This window comes from Pristiophorus japonicus, chromosome 7 (genome assembly GCF_044704955.1).
Source record: "Pristiophorus japonicus isolate sPriJap1 chromosome 7, sPriJap1.hap1, whole genome shotgun sequence".
In the NCBI taxonomy this organism is placed as follows: domain Eukaryota; kingdom Metazoa; phylum Chordata; class Chondrichthyes; family Pristiophoridae; genus Pristiophorus; species Pristiophorus japonicus.
The window spans coordinates 145,355,179-145,376,879 of record NC_091983.1 but is presented as its reverse complement, the minus strand read 5'-3'; positions in this window follow the sequence as shown (position 1 = coordinate 145,376,879).

Genomic DNA, 21,701 nt, shown 5'->3' with positions numbered 1-21,701 from the left:
CCAGCCCACATTAACAGACCAGCCCACACTAACAGAATTGCCCACACTAACAGACCAGCCCATACTAACAGACCTGCCCACACTAACAGACGACCCCACACTAACAGACCTGCCCACACTAACAGACCTGCACACACTAACAGACCAGCCCACACTAACAGACCAGCCCACACTAACTGACCTGCCCACACTAACTGACCAACACACACTAAAGACCAACCCACACTAACAGACCAACCCACACGAACAGACCTGCCACTCTAACTGACCTGCCACAGCAACAGACCAGCCCACACTAACTAATCCAGCCCACAATAACAGACCCGCCCACAATAACAGACCCGCCCACATGAACAGACCAGCCCACACTAACAGCCCTTCCACTCTAACTGACCTGCCCACACGAACAGACCTGCCCACACTAACAGACTAACCCACACTAACTGATCTGCCCACACTAACAGACGAACCCACACTAACAGACATGCCCAGACTAACAGACCTGCCCACACTAACAGACCAGCCCACACTAACAGACCAACCCACAATAACAGATCTGCCCACACTAACAGACCTGCCACTCTAACTGACCTGCCCACACTAACAGACCAGCCCACACTAACAGACCAACCCACACTAACTGATCTGCCCACACTAACAGAGCTGCTCACACTAACAGACGAACCCACACGAACAGACGAACACACAATAACAGACCTGCCCACACTAACAGACCAACCCACACGAACAGACCAACCCACACTAACAGATCTGCCCACACTAACAGACCTGCCACTCTAACTGACCTGCCCACACGAACAGGCCTGCTCACACTAACAGACGAACCCACACTAACAGACCTGCTCACACTAGCAGACGAACCCACACTAACAGACCAGCCCACACTAACAGACATGCCCACAATAACAGACCTGCCCACACTAACAGACCAACTCGCACGAACTGATCTGCCCACACTAACAGACCAACCCACACTAACAGATCTGCCCACACTAACAGACCAGCCACTCTAACTGACCTGCCCACACCAACAGACCAGCCCACACTAACAGACCTGCCCACAATAACAGTCTCGCCCACACTAACAGACCAGCCCACACTAACAGACCTGCCCACAATAACAGACCAACCCACACTAACAGACGAACCCACACGAACTGACCTTCCCACACTAACAAACCTGCCCACACTAACAGACCTGCCACTCTAACAGACCTGCCCTCACGAACAGACCTGCCCACACGAACAGACCTGCCCACACTAACAGACCAACCCACACTAACTGACCTTCCCACACTAACAGATCTGCCCACACTAACAGATCTGCCCACACTAACACAACGACCCACACTAACAGACTAGCCCACACTAACAGACCAGCCCACATTAACAGACCAGCCCACACTAACAGAACTGCCCACACTAACAGACCAGCCCATACTAACAGACCTGCCCACACTAACAGACGAACCCACACTAACAGACCTGCCCACACTAACAGACCTGCACACACTAACAGACCAGCCCACACTAACAGACCAGCCCACACTAACTGACCTGCCCACACTAACTGACCAACCCACACTAACAGACCAACCCACACTAACTGACCTGCCCACACTAACAGACCAACCCACACGAACAGACCTGCCACTCAAACTGACCTGCCACAGCAACAGACCAGCCCACACTAACTAATCCAGCCCACAATAAGAGACCCGCCCACAATAACAGACCCGCCCACATGAACAGACCAGCCAACACTAACAGCCCTGCCACTCTAACTGACCTGCCCACACGAACAGACCTGCCCACATTAACAGACTAACCCACACTAACTGATCTGCCCACACTAACAGACGAACTCACACTAACAGACATGCCCACACTAACAGACCAGCCCACACTAACAGACCAACCCACACTAACAGACCAACTCGCACTAACTGATCTGCCCATACTAACAGAGCTGCTCACACTAACAGACGAACCCACACGAACAGACGAACACACAATAACAGACCTGCCCACACTAACAGACCAACCCACACGAACAGACCAACCCACACTAACAGATCTGCCCACACTAACAGACCTGCCACTCTAACTGACCTGCCCACACTAACAGACCTGCTCACACTAACAGACGAACCCACACTAACAGACCTGCTCACACTAGCAGACGAACCCACACTAACAGACCAGCCCACACTAACAGACATGCCCACAATAACAGACCTGCCCACACTAACAGACCTACTCGCACAAACTGATCTGCCCACACTAACAGACCAACCCACACTAACAGATCTGCCCACACTAACAGACCAGCCACTCTAACTGACCTGCCCACACCAACAGACCAGCCCACACTAACAGACCTGCCCACAATAACAGTCTCGCCCACACTAACAGACCAGCCCACATTAACAGACCTGCCCACACTAACAGACCAGCCCACACTAACAGACCTGCCCACACTAACTGACCTGCCCACATTAACAGACCTGCCCACACTAACTGACTTGCCCACACTAACTGGCCAACCCACACTAACAGACCAATCCACAATAACAGACCAGCCCACATTAACAGACCTGCCCACACTAACAGACCAACCCACATTAACAGACCAGCCCATACTAACTGACCTGCCCACACTAACAGACTAATCACACTAACAGACCATCCCACACTAACAGACATGCCCACACTATCAGACCAGCCCACACTAACAGACATGGCCACACTAACAGACCAGCCCACACTAACAGACATGCACACATGAACAGACCAGCCCACACTAACAGACCAACCCACACTCACAGACCAACACACACTAACAGACGAACCCACACTAACAGACATGCCCACACTAACAGACCAAGCCACACTAACAGACCTGCCCACACGAACAGACCAACCCACACTAACTAACCTGCCAACACTAACTGACCTGCCCACACTAAAAGACCAACCCACACTAACAGACCAGCCCACATTGACAGACCTGCCCACACTAACAGACCAACCCACATTAACAGACCAGCCCACACTAACTGACCTGACCACACTAACAGACCAGCCCACACTAACAGACATGCACACACGAACAGACCAGCCCACACTAACAGACCAACCCACACTCACAGACCAACACACACTAACTGACCTGCCCACACGAACAGACCAACCCACACTAACTGACCTGCCCACACTAACAGACCAGCAAACAATAACAGAAGAGCCCACACTAACTGACCTGCCTACACTAACTGACCTGCCAATTCTACAGATCAACCCACACGAACAGACCAGCCCACACAAACAGCTCTGCCCACCCGACACTAACAGACGAACCCACACAAACAGATCTGCCCACACTAACAGACCTGCCACTCTAATTGACCTGCCCACACTAACAGACCTGCCCACACTAACAGAATAACCCACACTAACTGATCTGCCCACACTAAAAGATCTGCCCACACTAACAGATCTGCCCACACTAACAGACCTGCCCACAATAACAGACCTGCCCACAATAACAGACCTGCCCACACTAACAGACCAACCCACACTAACAGACCTGCCCACAATAACAGACCAACCCACACTAACAGACGAACCCACACGAACTGACCTGCCCACACTAACAGACCTGCCCACACTAACCGACCTGCCACTCTAACAGACCTGCCCTCACGAACAGACCTGCCCACACGAACAGACCAACCCACAATAACAGATGAACCCACTCTAACAGATCTGACCACAATAACAGACCCGCCCACAGTAACCGACCTGCCCACACGAACAGACCTGCCCACACTAACAGACCAACCCACACTAACTGACCTTCCCACACTAACAGATCTGCCCACACTAACAGATCTGCCCACACTAACACAACGACCCACACTAACAGACCAGCCCACACTAACAGACCAGCCCACATTAACAGACCAGCCCACACTAACAGAACTGCCCACACTAACAGACCAGCCCATACTAACAGACCTGCCCACACTAACAGACGAACCCACACTAACAGACCTGTCCACACTAACAGACCTGCACACACTAACAGACCAGCCCACACTAACAGACCAGCCCACACTAACTGACCTGCCCACACTAACTGACCAACCCACACTAACAGACCAACCCACACGAACAGACCTGCCACTCTAACTGACCTGCCACAGCAACAGACCAGCCCACACTAACTAATCCAGCCCACAATAACAGACCCGCCCACAATAACAGACCCGCCCACATGAACAGACCAGCCCACACTAACAGCCCTGCCACTCTAACTGACCTGCCCACACGAACAGACCTGCCCACACTAACAGACTAACCCACACTAACTGATCTGCCCACACTAACAGACGAACCCACACTAACAGACATGCCCACACTAACAGACCTGCCCACACTAACAGACCAGCCCACACTAACAGACCAACCCACACTAACAGATCTGCCCACACTAACAGACCTGCCACTCTAACTGACCTGCCCACACTAACAGACCAGCCCACACTAACAGACCAACCCACACTAACTGATCTGCCCACACTAACAGAGCTGCTCACACTAACAGACGAACCCACACGAACAGACGAACACACAATAACAGACCTGCCCACACTAACAGACCAACCCACACGAACAGACCAACCCACACTAACAGATCTGCCCACACTAACAGACCTGCCACTCTAACTGACCTGCCCACACTAACAGACCTGCTCACACTAAGAGACGAACCCTCACTAACAGACCTGCTCACACTAGCAGACGAACCCACACTAACAGACCAGCCCACACTAACAGACATGCCCACAATAACAGACCTGCCCACACTAACAGACCAACTCACACGAACTGATCTGCCCACACTAACAGACCAACCCACACTAACAGATCTGCCCACACTAACAGACCAGCCACTCTAACTGACCTGCCCACACCAACAGACCAGCCCACACTAACAGACCTGCCGACAATAACAGTCTCGCCCACACTAACAGACCAGCCCACACTAACAGACCTGCCCACACTAACAGCTCTGCCCACACTAAGAGACCAACCCACATTAACAGACCTGCCCACACTAACAAACCTGCCCACACTAACAGACCAACCCACACTAACTGACTTGCCCACACTAACTGGCCAACCCACACTAACAGACCAACCCACACTAACAGACCAGCCCACATTAACAGACCTGCCCACACTAACAGACCAACCCACATTAACAGACCAGCCCACACTAACTGACCTGACCACACTTACAGACCTGCCCACACGAACAGACAAGCCCACACTAACTGGCCTGCCCACACGAACTGACCAACCCACACTAACAGAAGAGCCCACACTAACTACCTGCCTACACTAACTGACCAGCCAACACTACAGATCAACCCACACGAACAGACCAGCCCACACAAACAGCTCTGCCCACCCGACACTAACAGACGAACCCACACAAACAGATCTGCCCACACTAACAGACCTGCCACTCTAATTGACCTGCCACACTAACAGACCTGCCCACACCAACAGACTAACCCACACTAACTGATCTGCCCACACTAAAAGATCTGCCCACACTAACAGACCTGCCCACACTAACAGACCTGCCCACAATAACAGACCTGCCCACACTAACAGACCAACCCACACTAACAGACCTGCCCACAATAACAGACCAACCCACACTAACAGACGAACCCACACGAACTGACCTGCCCACACTAACAGACCTGCCCAACCAACAGACCTGCCACTCTAACAGACCTGCCCTCACGAACAGACCTGCCCACACGAACAGACCAACCCACAATAACAGATGAACCCACTCTAACAGATCTGACCACAATAACAGAACCGCCCACAGTAACAGACCTGCCCACACGAACAGACCTGCCCACACTAACAGACCAACCCACACTAACTGACCTTCCCACACTAACAGATCTGCCCACACTAACAGATCTGCCCACACTAACACAACGACCCACACTAACAGACTAGCCCACACTAACAGACCAGCCCACATTAACAGACCAGCCCACACTAACAGAACTGCCCACACTAACAGACCAGCCCATACTAACAGACCTGCCCACACTAACAGACGAACCCACACTAACAGACCTGTCCACACTAACAGACCTGCACACACTAACAGACCAGCCCACACTAACAGACCAGCCCACACTAACTGACCTGCCCACACTAACTGACCAACCCACACTAACAGATCAACCCACACGAACAGACCTGCCACTCTAACTGACCTGCCACAGCAACAGACCAGCCCACACTAACTAATCCAGCCCACAATAACAGACCCGCCCACAATAACAGACCCGCCCACATGAACAGACCAGCCCACACTAACAGCCCTGCCACTCTAACTGACCTGCCCACACGAACAGACCTGCCCACACTAACAGACTAACCCACACTAACTGATCTGCCCACACTAAGAGACGAACCCACACTAACAGACATGCCCACACTAACAGACCTGCCCACACTAACAGACCAGCCCACACTAACAGACCAACCCACACTAACAGATCTGCCCACACTAACAGACCTGCCGCTCTAACTGACCTGCCCACACTAATAGACCAGCCCACACTAACAGACCAACTCACACTAACTGATCTGCCCACACTAACAGAGCTGCTCACACTAACAGACCTGCCCACAACAACAATCTCGCCCACACTAACAGACCAGCCCACATTAACAGACCTGCCCACACTAACAGACCAGCCCACACTAACAGACCTGCCCACATTAACAGCTCTGCCCACACTAAGAGACCAACCCACATTAACAGACCTGCCCACACTAACAGACCTGCCCACACTAACAGACCAACCCACACTAACTGACTTGCCCACACTAACTGGCCAACCCGCACTAACAGACCAACCCACACTAACAGACCAGCCCACATTAACAGACCTGCCCACACTAACAGACCAACCCACATTAACAGACCAGCCCACACTAACTGACCTGACCACACTAACAGACCTGCCCACACGAACAGACAAGCCCACACTAACTGACCTGCCCACACGAACTGACCAACCCACACTAACAGACCAACCCACACTAACTGACCTGCCCACACGAACAGACCAACCCACACTAAGTGACCTGCCCACACTAACAGACCTGCTATCAACAACAGACTAACCCACACCAACTGATCTGCCCACACTAAAAGATCTGCCCACACTAACAGACCTGCCCAACCAACAGACCTGCCACTCTAACAGACCTGCCCTCACGAACAGACCTGCCCACACGAACAGACCAACCCACAATAACAGATGAACCCACTCTAACAGATCTGACCACAATAACAGAACCGCCCACAGTAACAGACCTGCCCACACGAACAGACCTGCCCACACTAACAGATCTGCCCACACTAACACAACGACCCACACTAACAGACTAGCCCACACTAACAGACCAGCCCACATTAACAGACCAGCCCACACTAACAGAACTGCCCACACTAACAGACCAGCCCATACTAACAGACCTGCCCACACTAACAGACGAACCCACACTAACAGACCTGCCCACACTAACAGACCTGCACACACTAACAGACCAGCCCACACTAACAGACCAGCCCACACTAACTGACCTGCCCACACTAACTGACCAACCCACACTAACAGACCAACCCACACTAACTGACCTGCCCACACTAACAGACCAACCCACACGAACAGACCTGCCACTCTAACTGACCTGCCACAGCAACAGACCAGCCCACACTAACTAATCCAGCCCACAATAACAGACCCGCCCACAATAACAGACCCGCCCACATGAACAGACCAGCCCACACTAACAGCCCTGCCACTCTAACTGACCTGCCCACACGAACAGACCTGCCCACACTAACAGACGAACCCACACTAACTGATCTGCCCACACTAACAGACGAACCCACACTAACAGACATGCCCACACTAACAGACCTGTCCACACTAACAGACCAGCCCACACTAACAGACCAACCCACACTAACAGATCTGCCCACACTAACAGACCTGCCGCTCTAACTGACCTGCCCACACTAACAGACCAGCCCACACTAACAGACCAACTCACACTAACTGATCTGCCCACACTAACAGAGCTGCTCACACTAACAGACGAACCCACACGAACAGACGAACACACAATAACAGACCTGCCCACACTAACAGACCAACCCACACGAACAGACCAACCCACACTAACAGATCTGCCCACACTAACAGACCTGCCACTCTAACTGACCTGCCCACACTAACAGACCTGCTCACACTAACAGACGAACCCACACTAACAGACCTGCTCACACTAGCAGACGAACCAACACTAACAGACCAGCCCACACTAACAGACATGCCCACAATAACAGACCTGCCCACACTAACAGACCAACTCGCACGAACTGATCTGCCCACACTAACAGACCAACCCACACTAACAGATCTGCCACACTAACAGACCAGCCCACATTAACAGACCTGCCCACACTAACAGACCAGCCCACACTAACAGACCTGCCCACACTAACAGCTCTGCCCACACTAAGAGACCAACCCACATTAACAGACCTGCCCACACTAACAGACCTGCCCACACTAACAGACCAACCCACACTAACTGACTTGCCCACACGAACTGGCCAACCCACACTAACAGACCAACCCACACTAACAGACCAGTCCACATTAACAGACCTGCCCACACTAACAGACCAACCCACATTAACAGACCAGCCCACACTACCTGACCTGACCACACTAACAGACCTGCCCACACGAACAGACAAGTCCACACTAACTGACCTGCCCACACGAACTGACCAACCCACACTAACAGACCAACCCACACTAACTGACCTGCCCACACGAACAGACCAACCCACACTAACTGACCTGCCCACACTAACAGACCAGCCCACAATAACAGAAGAGCCCACACTAACTGACCTGCCTACACTAACTGACCAGCCAACACTACAGATCAACCCACACGAACAGACCAGCCCACACAAACAGACCAGCCCACACTAACTGACCTGCCCACATTAACAGACCTGCCCACACTAACAGACCAGCCCACACTAACTGACCTGCCCACTCTAACAGACTAACCCACACTAACAGACCTACCCACACTAACAGCTCTGCCCACACAAACAGCTCTGCCCACCCGACACTAACAGACGAACCCACACAAACAGATCTGCCCACACTAACAGACCTGCCACTCTAATTGACCTGCCCACACGAACAGACCTGCCCACACTAACAGACTAACCCACACTAACTGATCTGCCCACACTAAAAGATCTGCCCACACTAACAGACCTGCCCACAATAACAGACCTGCCCACAATAACAGACCTGCCCACACTAACAGACCTGCCCACACTAACAGACCAACCCACACTAACAGACCTGCCCACAATAACAGACCAACCCACACTAACAGACCAACCCACACGAACTGACCTTCCCACACGAACAGACCTGCCCACACTAACAGACCTGCCACTCTAACAGACCTGCCCTCACGAACAGACCTGCCCACACGAACAGACCAACCCACAATAACAGATGAACCCACTCTAACAGATCTGACCACAATAACAGACCCGCCCACAGTAACAGACCTGCCCACGCGAACAGACCTGCCCACACTAACAGACCAACCCACACTAACTGACCTTCCCACACAAACAGATCTGCCCACACTAACAGATCTGCCCACACTAACACAACGACCCACACTAACAGACCAGCCCACACTAACAGACCAGCCCACATTAACAGACCAGCCCACACTAACAGAACTGCCCACACTAACAGACCTGCCCACACTAACAGACGAACCCACACTAACAGACCTGCCCACACTAACAGACCTGCACACACTAACAGACCAGCCCACACTAACAGACCAACCCACACTAACTGACCTGCCCACACAAACAGACCAACCCACACGAACAGACCTGCCACTCTAACTGACCTGCCACAGCAACAGACCAGCCCACACTAACTAATCCAGCCCACAATAACAGACCCGCCCACAATAACAGACCCGCCCACATGAACAGACCAGCCCACACTAACAGCCCTGCCACTCTAACTGACCTGCCCACACGAACAGACCTGCCCACACTAACAGACTAACCCACACGAACTGATCTGCCCACACTAACAGACGAACCCACACTAACAGACATGCCCACACTAACAGACCTGCCCACACTAACAGACCAGCCCACACTAACAGACCAACCCACACTAACAGATCTGCCCACACTAACAGACCTGCCACTCTAAATGACCTGACCACACTAACAGACCAGCCCACACTAACAGACCAACCCACACTAACTGATCTGCCCACACTAACAGAGCTGCTCACACTAACAGACGAACCCACACGAACAGACGAACACACAATAACAGACCTGCCCACACTAACAGACCAACCCACACGAACAGACCAACCCACACTAACAGATCTGCCCATACTAACAGACCTGCCACTCTAACTGACCTGCCCACACGAACAGACCTGCTCACACTAACAGACCAACCCACACTAACTGATCTGCCCACACTAACAGAGCTGCTCACACTAACTGACGAACCCACACGAACAGACGAACACACAATAACAGATCTGCCCATACTAACAGACCTGCCACTCTAACTGACCTGCCCACACGAACAGGCCTGCTCACACTAACAGACGAACCCACACTAACAGACCTGCTCACACTAGCAAACGAACCCACATTAACAGACCTGCCCACACGTACAGACCAACCCACACGAACAGACCTGCCACTCTAACTGACCTGCCACAGCAACAGACCAGCCCACACTAACTAATCCAGCCCACAATAACAGACCCGCCCACAATAACAGACCCGCCCACATGAACAGACCAGCCCACACTAACAGCCCTGCCACTCTAACTGACCTGCCCACACGAACAGACCTGCCCACACTAACAGACTAACCCACACTAACTGATCTGCCCACACTAACAGATGAACCCACACTAACAGACATGCCCACACTAACTGATCTGCCCACACTAACAGAGCTGCTCACACTAACAGACGAACCACATGAACAGACGAACACACAATAACAGACCTGCCCACACTAACAGACCAACCCACACGAACAGACCAACCCACACTAACAGATCTGCCCACACTAACAGACCTGCCACTCTAACTGACCTGCCCACACGAACAGACCTGCTCACACTAACAGACGAACCCACACTAACAGACCTGCTCACACTAGCAGACGAACCCACACTAACAGACCAGCCCACACTAACAGACATGCCCACACTAACAGACCAGCCCACACTAACAGAGCTGCCCACACTAACAGCTCTGCCCACACTAAGAGACCAACCCACATTAACAGACCTGCCCACACTAACAGACCTGCCCACAATAACAGACCTGCCCACAATAACAGACCAACTCGCACGAACTGATCTGCCCACACGAACAGACCAACCCACACTAACAGATCTGCCCACACTAACAGACCTGCCCATACTAACTGACCTGCCCACACTAACAGACTAACCACACTAACAGACCATCCCACACTAACAGACATGCCCACACTAACAGACCAGCCCACACTAACAGACCAGCCCACACTAACAGACATGCACACACGAACAGACCAGCCCACACTAACAGACCAACCCACACTCACAGACCAACACACACTAACAGACAAACCCACACTAACAGACATGCCCACACTAACAGACCAAGCCACACTAACAGACCTGCCCACACGAACAGACCAACCCACACTAACTGACCTGCCAACACTAACTGACCTGCCCACACTAACAGACGAACCCACACGAACAGACCAACCCACACGAACTGACCTGCCCACACTAACAGACCAACCCACACGAACTGACCTGCCCATTCTAACAGACCTGCCCACACTAACAGACCAGCCCACACTAACAGACCAACCCACACTAACAGACCAACCCACACGAACAGACCAACCCACACTAACTGACCTGCCCACACTAACAGACCAACCCACACTAACTGACTTGCCCACATTAACAGACCTGCCCACACTAACAGACCAACCCACATTAACAGACCAGCCCACACTAACTGACCTGTCCACACTAACAGACCTGCCCATACGAACAGACAAGCCCACACTAACTGACCTGCCCACACTAACTGACCAACCCACACTAACAGACCAACCCACACTAACTGACTTGCCCACACGAACAGACCAACCCACACTAACTGACCTGCCCACACTAACAGACCAGCCCACAATAACAGAAGAGCCCACACTAACTGACCTGCCCACACTACAGATCAACCCACACGAACAGACCAGACCACTCAAACAGACCAGCCCACACTAACTGACCTGCCCACATTAACAGACCTGCCCACACTAACAGACCAGCCCACACTAACTGACCTGCCCACTCTAACAGACTAACCCACACTAACAGACCTACCCACACTAACAGCTCTGCCCACACAAACAGCTCTGCCCACCCGACACTAACAGACCAACCCACACTAACAGACGAACCCACACGAACTGACCTGCCCACACTAACAGACCTGCCCACACTAACAGACCTGCCACTCTAACAGACCTGCCCTCACGAACAGACCTGCCCACACGAACAGACCAACCCACAATAACAGATGAACCCACTCTAACAGATCTGACCACAATAACAGACCCGCCCACAGTAACAGACCTGCCCACACGAACAGACCTGCCCACACTAACAGACCAACCCACACTAACTGACCTTCCCACACTAACAGATCTGCCCACACTAACAGACAGCCCACACTAACAGAACTGCCCACACTAACAGACCAGCCCACACTAACAGACCAGCCCACACTAACAGACGAACCCACACTAACAGACCAAACCACACTAACAGATGAACTCACACGAACAGACCTGCCCACAATAACAGACACGCCCACACTAACAGACCAATCCACACTGACAGACCAACCCAAACGAACAGACCTGCCCACACTAACAGACGAACCCACACTAACATACCTGCCCACAATAACAGACCCACCCACACGAACAGACCTGTCCACACTAACAGACCTGCCCACACTAACAGATCTGACCACAATAACAGACCTGCCCACACTAACAGACCAACCCACACTAACAGACCTGCCCACAATAACAGACCAACCCACACTAACAGACCAAACCACACTAACAGACGAACCCACACTAACAGACCTGCCCACAATAACAGACCCACCCATAATAACAGGCCCCATCACACTAACACACCAGCCCACACTCACAGCTCTGCCCACACTAACAGACCAACCCACACTAACAGACGAACCCACACTAACAGACCTGCCCACAATAACAGACCAAACCACACTAACAGACCAAACCACACTAACAGACGAACCCACACGAACAGACCTGCCCACAATAACAGACCAACACACAATAACAGACCTGCCCACACTAACAAACCTGCCCACAATAACAGACCTGCCCACACGAACAGACCTGCCCACACTAACAGACCAATCCACACTAACAGACGAACCCACACTGACAGACCTGCCCACAATAACAGACCAACACACAATAACAGACCTGCCCACACTAACAAACCTGCCCACAATAACAGACCAACCCACACGAACAGACCTGCCCACACTAACAGACCAATCCACACTTACAGACGAACCCACACTAACAGACCTGCCCACAATAACAGACCAACCCACACTAACAGACCAAACCACACTAACAGACGAACCCACACGAACAGACCTGCCCACAATAACAGACCCGCCCACAATAACAGACCCGCCCACACTAACACACCAGCCCACAATAACAGACCTGCCCACACTAACAGACCTGCCCACACTAACAGACCTACCCACAATAACAGACGAACCCACACGAACAGTCCTGCCCACAATAACGGACCCGCCCGCAATATCAGACCCGCCCACACTAACAGACTAACCCACACTAACTGACCTGCCCACACTAACAGATCTGCCCACACTAACAGACCTGCCATTCTAACTGACCTGCCCACACTAACAGACCTGCCCACACTAACGGACGAACCCACACATACAGACGAACCCACACTAACAGAACTGCGCACAGTAACAGATCTGACCACACGAACAGATCTGCCATTCTAACTGACCTGATCACACTAACAGACCTGCCCACACTAACAGACCTGCCCTACTAACTGATGTGCCCACATTAACTGATCTGCCCACACTAACAGATCTGCCCACAATAACAGACGAACCCATTCTAACAGACCTGCCCAAACTAACTGACCTGTCCACACTAACAGACCTGCCCACACTTCCAGACCTGCCCTTACTAACAGACCAACACACAATAACAGACCCGCCCACACTAACAGACCTGCCCACACTAACAGACCAGCCGACACTAACAGACCAACCCACACTAACAGACCTGCCCACACGAACAGAACTACCCACACTAACAGACCTACCCACACTAACAGACCTGCCCACACTAACAGAACTACCCACAATAACAGATGAACCCACTCTAACAGACCTGCCCACACTAACAGACCTGTCCACAATAACAGACCTGCCCACACTAACAGAGCTGTCCAAACTAACAGACCTGCCCAAACTAACAGACCAGCCCACACTAACAGACCAGCCCACACTAACAGACCAGCCCACACGAACAGACCAGCCCACACTAACAGACGAACCCACACTAACAGAACTGCCCACACTAACAGACCAGCCCACACTAACAGACCAGCCCACAATAACAGACGAACCCGCACGAACAGACGAACCCACACTTGCAGACCTGCCCACACTAACAGACCTGCCCACAATAACAGACCCGCCCACAGTAACACACCTGCCCACACGAACAGACCTGCCCACACTAACAGATCAGCCCACACTAACAGACAAATTCACACTAACAGACGAACCCACACTAACAGACCTGTCCACACTAACAGACGAACCCACACGAACAGACCTGCCCACACTAACAGACGAACTCACAACAGACGAACCCACACTAACAGACGAACCCACACTAACAGACCTGTCCACAATAACAGACCCGCCCACAGTAACAGACCTGCCCACACGAACAGACCTGCCCACACTAACAGACCAACCCACACTAACAGATCAACCCACACTAACAGACGAACCCACACTAACAGACGAACCCACACTAACAGACCTGCCCACACTAACAGACCAACCCACACTAACAGATCTGCCCACACTAACAGAACAGCCCACACTAACAGACCAACCCACACTAACAGATCTGCCCACACTAACAGACCTGCCCACACTAACAGACCAACCCACACTAACAGATCTGCCCACACTAACAGACCAGCCCACACTTACAGACGAACCCACACTAACAGACGAACCCATACTAACAGACGAATCCACACTAACAGACCTGCCCACACTAATAGACCAACCCACACTTACAGACCTGCCGACACTAACAGACTAACCCACACTAACAGAGCTGCCCACTCTAAGGCCCCAAGTTTCCACATGATTTGCTCCTGATTTTTAGGAGCAACTGGTGTAGAACGGAGTATCTTAGAAATCGGAATTCTCATCATTTAGTTTGCTCCAGTTCTAGTCAGTTAGAACAGTTTCACTTTGGAACAGAATTTTTTTTTCAAAAGTGGGCGTGTCCGGCCACTTACACCTGTTTTCAAAGTTTCGTCAGTGAAAACTTACTCCAAACTAACTCAGAATGGAGTAAGTGAAGATTTTTGTACGCTCGAAAAAACCTTGTCTCCACTTTAGACAATCAGGCGTAGGTTACAAATCAGGCGTAGGGAATGGGGCCCGGGGGGGGGGGTTTAAAGGGAAGTTTACAAACATTAAACACTTCAGTTTTACAAATAAAGAGCCATCATCAATAATAAATGATAAATACATCAATAAATCAACCAATAAATCAATCAAAAAAAATCAATATATAAAACATTTTCTACTTACCAACTGCAGCACCGGGAGCCCTCCAACAGCGTGCTGGGATGCCCCTCCCCAAGTGTTTCTCTGTCAGTGTCTCTATCTCTCTGTCTGTCTGTATGTGTCTCTCATTCTCTGTCTGTCAGTGTCTGTGTTTCTGACAGCGAGGGGAGGGAGAGGAGGGGGGTTGAGGGAGAGAGGGGGGGAGCAGAGGGCGGGAAGGAGGAGAGATGGGGGAGAAGGGGGAGGGATGGGGGAGAAGGGGGAGGGATGGGGGAGGGATGGGGGAGAAGGGGGAGGGATGGGGGAGGGATGGGGGAGAAGGGGGAGGGGGGAGAACGGGGAGAGGGGGATAAAGGAGATGGGGGATAAAGGGTAGATGGGGGAGAAGGAGATGGGGGGGAAAGGAGATGGGGGGGAAAGGAGAAGCGGGGTAGGGAAAGGAGAAGCGGGGGGGGGAGGAGAAGAGGGGGGGAGGCTGAATGGGCCGGACCCGAGACTTCGGGCCGGGCCCGTCCCCAGCACCAGATTTACAGGTAGGTGGCGTTGGGTCGGGTCGGGGGGTTGGTGGGAGGGAGGTCGGTTTGGTTCGGGTCAGTGGGAGGGAGGGAGAGGGAGGTCAGGTCGGGGGGAGGGAGGTCAGGTCGGATCTAGTCCGGGGGCGGGGGGGGGCGGGGAGCGGGAGTCGGGTCGGGGTCGGTGTCGGGTCCGGTCCGGAGGCAGGGGCAGGGGGGTGGCGGGTGGGGAGCGGGAGTCGGGTCGGGTCCGGTCCGGGGGCGGGGGGGCAGGGGCAAGCGGGAGTCAGGTCGGTGTCAGGTCCAGTCCGGAGGCGGGAAGCGGGAGTCGAGTCGGGTCGGGAGGAAGCAGGAGCTGGCCGTGGGAGGAGCCTTGTGCACGCAGTCCCAGTGAAGCCATTCGGCTAGAGCTAGGGGCTGCGTGCTTCGGCCCCTCCCACACAGTTTCGGGCGCCTGGAGCTACTGCACTTGCACGCCCACTGTAGCGCGCATGTGCAGAGGTCCCGGCATTGTTTTCAGTGCAGGGAACTGGCTCCGCCCCCTACAGCTCCTGCTGCGCTGCGCCGAGGGCCAGAGGACCTGCAGGGAGCTGGAGAATCTGGAGGGTTTTTTTAGGCGCACTTTGTGGCGCGAAAAACGGGCGTCCAGGTCGGGACTGCGCCGTTCTCGGCGCGCCTCGAAACTTGGGCCCTAACAGACCAACAAACACTAACAGACCAACCCACACTAACCGATCTGCCCACACAACAGATCAACCCACGCTAACAGACCTGTACACACTAACAGACCTGCCCACACTACAGACCAACAAACACTAACAGACCAACCTACACTAACAGACCTGCCCACACTAACCGATCGGCCCACACTACAGACCAACCCACACTAACAGACCTGCCCACACTAACAGACCTGCCCACACTAACAGACCAACCCACACTAACAAACCTGCCCACACTAACAGACCTGCCACACTAACAGACCTGCCCACAATAAACTCCCAGATTACATATTTGTAGTGAAGTCTTTTGTGGAACAATTGTCACTTGCTTCATTCCTCCTAAACTACAGGACCATGAAAGATAATAGTAAGCTATGTTCTTTCTTGTAACCTATAATTAGTTCCCTATTATAACACCAATCTAAGCTTCGACAGATGACAATAGAGCTCCGGAAAACTCCAGCAGCTTTCTCCTGAACTGCCAATCGTTGCAGACAATGCACTAAATTTCATCCATTGTACAAACTAGCTAAATATAACCAGCTAAAGAAACATAATGAAGTAAAAACAAGAGTTTTCTTTTTATATAAGTTGCATCTTTCGACAGCCATTTAAAAGAAGTTAGCAGTTTTATCAAAGGCAACTTCCTTCCTTCTAAACATGTGCAGATATTTCACAGACTGGAAAAGAGTGCACACATTATAAAGATCCATGCGGATTCTCCCAATCGCCTGCCGGAACTTCGGCTGCTGAGCTGCAGAAACCCTGGAAAAAAATGAAGTAGATTGCGTTTATGCTATTTTTCCAGGGTTTCTGCGGCTCTTCTGCCAACTTAACAGCAGACAATCAGCAGAACCACTGTGGAAATTGACCCCTCCCATGTGACTTTGGGATGGGTGAAGTAACTTTGGGAACAGTGCGTAAGACTCTCGTATTTCTCCACACATGGGAACAATCCTTTTCTTTTCCATTGCATATTATTTTCAATAGGAGCCAATACCATATAAAACCTGATAGAAAACTTCAACATCTAGGTGATGTGTAAACCTCGAACACTTTACCAGTTATTGACAGTGATGAATGCATCATTATCTTCCTCAAATGTTGCGTTGGCGATTTAAAAAGCAACATGGAATGTCAAAAGAAGTCAACAAATTTTACTACAGGCAACCAATTTAATTGTACTTGAAAGAAAAAGTGAATAACCTTGCTACATGGAATCAGATTCACTGCTACATAGAATTATCAGGCATTGTTTTGATATTTACATCCCTGACTGTCAATACTAAAAATTAGTTTGACAAGTGCCTTCATTTAATATTTCTTTTGCATAACTACCGAACCTCCGAGGCAGACAATGCATTTTTCTTTGTACAAAAAAGGAGCATTGTCAAAGATAAATGGAAATGAAAACCTTGGATGTGGACAGGCAGTATATCCAGCTGACAAGAATGAAATGTTTCCGACTTATGTGAGTTATGGATGATATCAACCTTTCCTTACTAGATTCTGAGCAATCACCTAGCCTTTAAACTACAGCTCATGAATAGAAACTCCATGGAGGGAATATTAGACTGGGAAGGCAGCGGGCCAACACTCATCTAAGGGTCCACGTCCTTCCATTTCCTTATTTCCATGCTGCTGGCAAGCTGCACACATTGACTGACTGTCCCACTGCAGTTTGTTGGCTCTGCGCTGGAGCAATATCACTTGGCCCGGTAGGCAGGGAGCTGGGGGGGTGGGGGTGGAGTGAGCCTGGCGCAGCAGCAACCCTTCGTGTCCCTGTGGAGCCCGGGAATTGCAACAATAAAACTCCCTTGTGATCTGGGCCAGATCTCCGTGTCTTGCACACGTGTACTGCTTCAATCGTTGCAAAGGTGAACTGAGTTCATAGAATCATAAAAATTTAGAGCACAGAAACATAGAAACATAGAAAATAGGTGCAGGAGTAGGCCATTCGGCCCTTCTAGCCTGCACCACCATTCAATAAGATCATGGCTGATCATTAACCTCAGTGCTCCTTTCCTACTTTCTCTCCATACCCCTTGATTCCTTTAGCCGTAAGGGCCATATCTAACTCCCTCTTGAATATATCCAATGAACTGGCATCAACAACTCTCTGCGGTAGTGAATGCCACAGGTGAAAAACTCTCTGAGTGAAGAAGTCTCTCCTCATCTCAGTCCTAAATGGTTAACCCCTTATCCCAAGACTGTGTCGCCTGGTTCTGGACTTCCCCGTCATCGGGAACATTCTTCCTGCATCTAATCTATCCAGTCCCGTCAGAATCTTATAAGTTTCTATGAGATCCCCTCTCATCCTTCTAAACTCCAGTGTATAAAGGCCCAGTTGATCCAGTCTCTCCTCATATGTCAGTCCCGCCATCCCGGGAATCAGTCTGGTGAACCTTCGCTGCACTCCCTCAATAGCAAGAACGTCCTTCCTCAGATTAGGGGAACAAAACTGAACACAATATTCTAGCTGAGGCCTCACCAAGGCCCTGTACAACGGCAGTAAGACCTCCCTGCTCCTATACTAAAATCCCCTAGCCATGAAGCCCAACATAACATTTGCCTTCTTCACTGCCTGCTGTACCTGCATGCCAACTTTCAATGACTGATGAACCATGACACACAGGTCTCGTTGCACTTCCCCCTTTCCTAATCTGCCGCCATTCAGATAATATTCTGCCTTCGTGTTTTTGCCCCCAAAGTGGATAACCTCACATTTATCCACATTATACTGCATCTGCCATGCATTTACCCACTCACCTAACCTGTCCAAGTCGCCCTGCAGCCTTTTAGCATCCTCCTCACAGCTCACACCGCCACCCAGTTTAGTGTCATCTGCAAACTTGGAGATATTACACTCAATTCCTTCATCTAAATCATTGATGTATATTGCAAATAGCTGGGTTCCCAGCACTGAGCACTGTGGCACCCCATTAGTCACTGCCTGCCATTCTGAAAATAACCCGTTTATCCCGACTCTCTGCTTCCTGTCTGCCAACCAGTTCTCTATCCACATCAGTACATTACCCCCAATACCATGTGCTTTGATTTTGCACACCAATCTCTTGTGTGGGACCTTGTCAAAAGCCTTTTGAAAGTCCAAATACACCACATCCACTGGTTCTCCCTTGTCCACTCTGCTAGTTACATCCTCAAAAAATTCCAGAAGATTCGTCAAGCATGATTTCCCTTTCATAAATCCATGCTAACATGGACCAATCTTGTCACTGCTTTCCAAATGCGCTGCTATTTCATCTGTAATAATTGATTCCAACTTTTTCCCCACTACTGATGTTAGGCTAACCGGTCTATAATTACCCGCTTTCTCTCTCCCTCCTTTTTTAAAAAGTGGTGTTACATTAGCTACACTCCAGTCCATGGGAACTGATCCAGAGTCGATAGACTGTTGGAAAATGATCACTAATGCATCCACTATTTCTATGGCCACTTCCTTAAGTACTCTGGGATGCAGACTATCAGGCCCCGGCGATTTATCGGCCTTCAATCCCATCAATTTCCCAAACACAATTTCCCACTTTATAAGGATATCCTTCAGTTCCTCCTTCTCACTAAACCCTCGGTTCCCAATATTTCCGGAAGGTTATTTGTGTCTTCCTTCGTGAAAACAGAACCAAAGTATTTGTTTAACTGGTCCGCCATTTCTTTGTTCCCCATTATAAATTCACCTGAATCTGACTGCAAGGGACCTACATTTGTTTTCACAAATCTTTTTCTCTTCACATATCTATAGAAGCTTTTGCAGTCAGTTTTTATGTTCCCAGCAAGCTTCCTCTCATACTCTATTTTCCTCCTCCTAATTAAACACTTTGTCCTCCTCTGCTGTATTACAAAATTTTCCCAGTCCTCAGGTTTGCTGCTTTTTCTGGCCAATTTATATGCTTCTTGCAGGCTCGACGGGCCAAATGGCCTACTCCTGCACCTATTTTCTATGTTTCCTTGGATTTAACACTAGACTTAATTTCTCTTGTTAGCCACGGTTGAGCCACCTTCCCCATTTTATTTTCACTCCAGACAGGGATGTACAATTGTTGAAGTTCATCGATGTGATCTTTAAATGTTTGCCATTGCCTATCCACCGTCAACCCTTTAAGTATCATTCGCCAGTCTATTCTAGCCAATTCACGTCTCATACCATCGAAGTTACCTTTACCCAAGTTCAGGATTTCTCTGAATTAACTGTGTCACTCTCCATCGTAATAAAGAATTCTACCATATTATGGTCACACTTTCCCAAGGGGTCTCCCA